The 7,742-nt window shown below is 38.0% G+C and overlaps 1 pseudogene; it reads right to left on the reverse strand.

Moving 5' to 3' along the window:
- Positions 1-1,127: 1,127 nt before the first annotated feature.
- Positions 1,128-1,760, reverse strand: LOC110575325 (annotated as a pseudogene).
- Between the last annotated feature and the right edge of the window lie 5,982 nt (positions 1,761-7,742).

Genomic DNA, 7,742 nt, shown 5'->3' on the forward strand with positions numbered 1-7,742 from the left:
GGAGGTGATCAGGCAAAGGAGATGCAAAGGTAGGAATGATTTCAAGAAATATTTCAAAGATAGAAGAATACAGATAAGAGGAAGAAAAATCTCAGATTTCTAGCCTGCGTGACTAGATGAATGGTGACATCACTGAGAAAAGCAAATAAATGAGACAAGGATAGTGGTCAGGGGAAGACTGGGAAGTCATGTCTACTGGACATTCTCTAGAAGGCAAATGAAAAATATAGGTCTTAGGCTCAAGTAGGAGATCCAGTATTTGAAAAGATTATGACATCCCAACTATATTTTAAGTAAATGGTCTTTTTTTGGACAAAAAGACTAGCATTTACAACTTGGAATGGACAGAAAATGTAATTTCTTGAACAGCAATGTTGATGATTGTGCTAAAGTCCACAGCTGCAGCCTACTCTCTGCTGGCTCCACATCATGGTTCAGAAGGCTTTAAAAACACAGAGTCCAAAGAGGCTCCCTTGGTAAAGGCTTCTTTTTAAAAATTTGTGTGAGTGGTGACAGCCTGACACGCATTTCACTCAAGCGCAATGAGGATAATGCTAAACTAATACATGCAGCATGCCACCAGGATATGTGGCGTCACCATGGGTCGGGGCATATCCAAGTACAAGAGGGGCTACATCTAGACAGTTTATCCTTCACCCATTTTTTCTGCATGCATCCTGAGGTAAGCCAATTTTAAATGTTTGTTTTGAGTAAACCAGTTATGACAATTGATACTAACAAACTGAACTAGAAGCCATTTGGATAGGTTTTAAATTTGTTTTTTCATTTTTCGTTTTTAATACAAATGCCTGAATGTGCTCAGTTGTCAAGCTGTATGCATGAAAAACTGGCCAGCCCAGTGAATTAATCATTAGCAAATGGAACTACAAGGAGTCCACTGATTGCTTCCTGATCATTAAGGTAGTACAAATATTTATATTATAAAACTGATACATAGCTTGATCTTTAAGGGACAGGGCCACCAGGCAATACATGCAGATTTTGTGTGTATGGCCAGAACACACTTTTGACATGCAGTTTTGCTATCTAGAAACAGAATGAGTAAATGAACTTTTTTGGGGGGGCAGGGGGAGGAAGAGGTAAGTAAAAGATTCAGTCTGATTCTTCTAATTCTTCTGGGGGCAGGAGGAAGGTGTTAAAAGTAGGTCATTCTGCAGTATTATCTGTACAAGTTCTTCACAGTTGACTTGTCCACCTCCAACAATATCCACTTCTCTGATCATTTCATCTACTTCTTCATCTGTAAGTTTGTCATGACATGACATAGTTCTGCCACACTGATTAACCATTGCCATCCTTATCAAACACCCATCGTAATGCCTCACCAATTTTTTCTTCACTGTCTGTATCTTTCATTTTTCTAGCCATCAGAGTCAAAAATTCCGGGAAATCAATGGTGCCATTACCATAAGTCTCCACCCTGTTGATCATATCCCGCAATTTGGCTTCTGTTGGGTTCTGACCCAGTGACTTCATGACATTCCAAGTTCCTTTGTTGTGATGATACCATCACCATCTTTGTCAAATAGGGAAAAAGCTTCCCTGAACTCAGCAATCTGTTCTTCGGTCAGCTGATCAGCCACGGTGCGAACGAAGGGAGACAGAGCAGAGGGAGTGAGAGTGGCTGCCCCAGCGCAGGGGCTGGAACAGCAGACGGAGGTGGCGCTGCTGCTGCGGTTTGGTGCACGCTCAGCGCTGTGTCGCTGCCACCCCCGACTGCCAGTAACAAATGGCACCATGCCCACGAGGCTCCCAGCACCACTGCCCTGGTATTACAACTACTGCTTTTCCTTAAGTTAAAAGTATCATGCTAATTTAACCTGATGGACAGAATTAAATTCCTATATAGAAAATGTTGAAGAAATTATATTAAAAATTTAAAGAAAAAAATGACAAAAAGGCATCCTGCCTCAAGCTCTCAATGTCTTAAATATTTTCAACTAGAAAACAACTTCATGAACCAGAGATAGAAACGTCTCATTTTCTGACTAGTGACAAAGAACATTCTTTACCCAACTAACTCTTGAAGTTATATATATTGCTTTTCTCATCTCTTGATTTTCAATGGTCAAAACAAAATATTATTCTAAGAAACATACTCTTTTCTTTTTTTTTTTTTTTAAAGATTTTATTTATTTATTTGACAGAGAGAGACACAGTGAGAGAGGGACCATAAGCAGGGGGAGTGGGGGAGGGAGAAGCAGGCTTCCCGCGGAGCAGGGAGCCCGATGTGGGACTCGATCCCAGGATCCTGGGATCATGACCTGAGCCGAAGGCAGACGCTTAACGACTGAGCCACCCAGGCGCCCGAAACATACTCTTTTCTTTATTATGCTTTTCTGTATTTTCAAAATGGTTACAAGTATGCATTATAACGATCATCGAGAGGGGAAAAATAAATTTGTAAAGCACCATATTCATTACATACTCATTCTAATTCCATATTATTTATTGTTTATTTGTAGATTTGGTCCCTGGACTGAAATTACATATCTTCATCTAAAAACCAGCAAATAAGAAGGGGCTAATCTAGGGGTGCCTGGGTAGCTCAGTCAGTTAAGCATCTGCCTTCAGTTCAGGTCATGATCCCAGGGTCCTTTGCTAGAGTCTCACATCGGGCTCCTTGCTCAGCCTGCTTTTCCCTCTGCCTGCAGCTCCCCCTGCTCGTTCTCTCCTCTTTCTCTGTCTCTCTAGCAAATAAATAAATAAAATCTTTAAAGGGTGAGGGGCTAATCTTTTGTCAGATAGCAATTTAGTAAAAGCCATAAGCAAAATCTGTTTAAATTCTTTTTTCCTGTTTCATAGTTATACTTATTACATCCTGATATATTAATAAACAATTCAAAGGCTGAAGAGTAATACTATGGCACAGAAAAAATTGTTATTCACAATAACAAAAACCGAGATTTATAATGTAGTATCTTGAAGAGTTGGTGATATAGTGACCTGACACAACCATTTACAAAAGTGAATTTTAACAACCATAATTTTAGCATGGGTTGATGAGTCTCATTATGACATTACTGGGGTTGACAGATGATGGAAGTTTGCCTACACTGTAGATCTCATCTAAAATAAAAGCCTGGGGAAAATATTTTCACAAATGCCAAATCATGTATAAGTGTTTTACACATTTATACAGTATGACTACAACCTAAAACCTAACAAGGTTTTGGAGCTCTATGATTTTCTTAATAAGAGAGTCACAAAATGTTAGATATGTTTTTATGTTTAAGTTGTGATTCACTATAGAAGACTGTCACTAGTATAACTTAACATTATGGTTATTAGAAGTTAGTGAAAGCTCAGTTTACCAAAATGTAACTAATATTAAAAATGTCTGCACTGGCAAGAACACTTTATGTATGATGCTCTATTTCCTATTAAAGCTCACTACAAAAACATTTCATATGTTAATTACTGTTGGAAGTCAAGCAAGTCCTAGAATATTGGGGCATATCTGCGAGAGGCACAGAAGACAAGTATTTTCAAATCTAGCTATTATTCAATGTATATTACACGTAAGGCAAGCAAAAATGTTAATGGACCATATATAGACCATATGAAAAGTCTACACACCATTATAGACTCAATAATGAAATGTTTACTTCTTCTATTCTGAACCGAAGTAAAAAATCTTTAAATCTTAATGAGAGGGAGATACGTAATAGAAAGAATGCAGAACTATAACTTAACACAACTGGATTTGGGGTGCCATACAGCACTGTTGCCGACTTGATGTGTGATTGAGTTTTTTTCATGAGTAAGGAAAAAATTGGACTATATAATCCCCAAGAGTTTTGTTTCTGTTTTTGTTTTTTACTTTCTGTGATGCCAAGAGTAGAGGCTTTATGTAAATAGACAAAGGCCAATTTTTGAGCAGGAAATAAGAATATGACAGAACTTAGAAGGCAGATAACCTCAAAACTAAAGAAAAACAACAAAAAAGAAAACACAAACAAAAAAACTACACAATGACATTGTGCCCAGACTTATGTTATAGAATGTCAGGTCATATTGTTCAGAGAGATAGATGATACTAAGGCTAATCACTGAAATTACCGTGGATTTGCGGCAAAGAAGTAAAACTCTCACTTTTTGAAGGTGATATGATACTTTATGTGGAAAACCCAAAAGACTCCACCCCAAAACTGCTAGAACTCATACAGGAATTCAGTAAAGTGGCAGGATATAAAATCAATGCACAGAAGTCAGTGGCATTCCTATACACCAACAAGACAGAAGAAAGAGAAATTAAGGAGTCGATCCCATTTACAATTGCACCCAAAACCGTAACATACCTAGGAATAAATCTAACCAAAGGGGCAAAGGATCTGTACTCAGAAAACTATAGAATACTCATGAAAGAAATTAAGGAAGACAAAAAGAAATGGAAAAACGTTCCATGCTCATGGATTGGAAGAACAAATATTGTGAAGATGTCAATGCTACCTAGAGCAATCTACACATTCAATGCAATCCCCAACAAAATATCATCCACTTTTTTCAAAGAAATGGAACAAATAATCCTATAATTTGTATGGAACCAGAAAAGACCCCGAAGAGCCAGAGGAATGTTGAAAAAGAAAAGCAAAGCTGGTGGCATCACAATTCCGGACTTCAAGCTGGTGGCACAAAAATAGACACATAGATCAATGGAACAGAATAGAGAGCCCAGAAATGGACCCTCAACTCTATGGTCAACTAATCTTCGACGAAGCAGGAAAGAATATCCAATGGAAAAAAGACTGTCTCTTCAACAAATGGCGTTGGGAAAATTGGACAGCCACATGCAGAAGAATGAAACTGGACCATTTCCTTATTGCACACACAAAAATAGACTCAAAATGGATGAAAGACCTCAATGTGAGACAGGAGTCCATCAAAATCCTAAAGGAGAACACAGGCAGCAACCACTTTGACCTCAGCTGCAGCAACTTCTTCCTAGAACATCGCCAAGGCAAGGGAAGCAAGGGCAAAAATGAACTATTGGGATTTCATCAAGATAAAAAGCTTTGCACAGCAAAGAAATAGTCAACAAAATCAAAAGACAGCCGACAGAATGGGAGAAGATATTTGCAAATGACATATCAGATAAAGGGCTAGTATCCAAAATCTATAAAGAACTATCAAACTCAACACCCAAAGAACAAAGAATCCAATCAAGAAATGGGCAGAAGACATGAACAGACATTTCTGCAAAGAAGACCTCCAAATGGCCAACAGACACATGAAAAAGTGCTCAACATCGCTCGGCATCAGGGAAATCCAAATCAAAACCTCAATGAGATACCACCTCACGCCAGTCAGAACGGCTACAATTAACAAGTCAGGAAATGACAGATGTTGGCAAGGATGCATAGAAAGGGGAAACCTCCTATACTGTTGGTGAGAATGCAAGCTGGTGCAGCCACTCTGGAAAACGGTATGGAGGTTCCTCAAAAAGTTGAAAATAGAGCTACCCTACGACCCAGCAATTGCACTGCTGGGTATTTACCCCAAAGATACAAATGTAGGGATCCGAAGGGGCACCTGCACCCCAATGTTTATAGCAGCAATGTCCACAATAGCCAAACTATGGAAAGAGCCTAGACGTCCATCAACAGATGAATGGATAAAGAAGATGTTGTGTATATATATACAATAGAATATTATGCAGCCACCAAAAAAATGAAATCTTGCCATTTGCAGTGACGTGGATGGAACTAGAGGGTATTATGCGAAGCAAAATAAGCCAATCAGAGAAAGACAAGTATCATATGATCTCACTGATATGAGGAATTTGAGAAACAAGACAGAGGATCATAGGGGAAGGGAGGGAAAAATGAAACAAGACGAAACCAGAGAGGGAGACAAACCATAAGAGACTCTTAATCTCAGGAAACAAACCGAGGGTTGCTGGAGTGGAGGGGGGTGGGAGGGATGGGGTGGCTGGGTGATGGACACTGGGGAGGGTATGTACTATGGTGAGCACTGTGAATTGTGTAAGACTGATGAATCACAACCTGTACCCCTGAAACAAATAATCCATTATATGTTAATAAAAAAAAAAGAAAAAAAAAGAAATTACTGTGGATTTGAAGCTATGCTGCCTTCAGTAGACATTTACCTCCCCAGAATCCATGCCTCCTTCTGGCCGAATTTTCATGTCAGGATACCCACTCCTCTTATGTGGTCCTAGTAACAAACTACCCTCCCACCACTCCCATGACAGAGTTCATGGCAAATCAATAAACTATACATCCCTGGCCCCTGTTTCAGGGACAGTCATGGCCCTAAGCAAGTACGATCACATGGAATCTTAGGGATTTTGCAGGAACTGCCAGAAAAGAGGTACTCCACTAGATCTGAAATTACAAATACACAAGGCTAGGTGTGCTATAGCCCTTTTGACAATATAATGGGAAATTCCATCTGAGACTGGAACAACCCAGTGGAAGTGGAGACAATAAATAGAGCAAGAAAACAGATTATATCACTTGAACCCCAGTATGAAGCTATTCCTTAAGCCATCTCTACCTCTAAGAGATCTTAATTTCACAAGTCAATAAATTCACTCTCACTTAAATTAGCTTGGGTTGAATTCTTTCTTGCAACTGAAAAATCATAACAACTAAGTTTCTCTATAGCAATTTTAATGTAGCCTCATGAATGAGGAAAGATCATTCCCTATTTCTTGCCATATGGCCCAGATAAATCATTCAACAACCCCCTTATATCTCAGTACCATCAATAACATAAAGTATCAGCCATTATCTGCTTCAAAGTGTTATGAAGGTTAAAAACAGAAAAAGGTTTGTGTAAATATAAAATGATATTTAAACCCAATGCCTTGTAGATGGAAAATGGTCTCATTTTTAAAAAAGTAATTTCAGGAGGTCACTTTTATAGTATTACCATAAAGTTTCTAGTAAATATCAATAGTGCCTGCTGTATTTAGATTCAAATCCAATTGTATTTAAGTCCATTCTACATAGTACCTATGTATAAGAGAGAAGACTCAACTCCAAATCAAGTAGTCCTGAGATCAGGTATTATTAGTTCTACTGCTGACAGGTTTGTATGACTGGGCAAAAAAACTCTCTAAGCACCTGAACTCCTTAACTGTAAACGAAGAACAATAAAATCTAACTCAAGTCATAAGGTTTCTGTGAGAAGCAAATGAGGTAACAGTTATGAAAGCTCTTGGCATAGTATATGCATTTAACACTCCTTCCATAAAATGTATTAAATAATGTTTTTCTAATATGCTATTCAAATATCTAAAGCTGGAGGAAAACTGTTTTCTATTCATTCTAAGATACACATTTTTCACTGCCTAAAGTCAGATAGTATTTATAGCTGATGCCACTGTTTATTTGGCAGTGATTTTTAGTTTAGTGGTACATAAAAAAATAGTGCATCCTGCAATTAAAGGGTTGCCTTAGATTTGATAGGTTATACTGGAAAAAAAAAAGAAACAGGCTTCATGGATTCCCAATTCAAGAACTATGGTACTTAAATAAAGTAGCATTTACCAAGATATATATTAAAAACAGAGTGTGTGTGTGTGTGTGTGTATATTTACATAGTCAGCTGTAATTTTACTTTACATACCTCTGTAGGTCAACTATTTCATTGTTAAGGGTATCTAGCTCCTTAATAGCAGAGAAATCTGCAACAGGACTTGATCCTATGATGTTCTAAAAACAAAAAGTTCACAATTATAACATTATTACTAT

The sequence above is a fragment of the Neomonachus schauinslandi genome, chromosome 4 (assembly GCF_002201575.2).
Source record: "Neomonachus schauinslandi chromosome 4, ASM220157v2, whole genome shotgun sequence".
NCBI classification, from domain to species: Eukaryota; Metazoa; Chordata; class Mammalia; order Carnivora; family Phocidae; genus Neomonachus; species Neomonachus schauinslandi.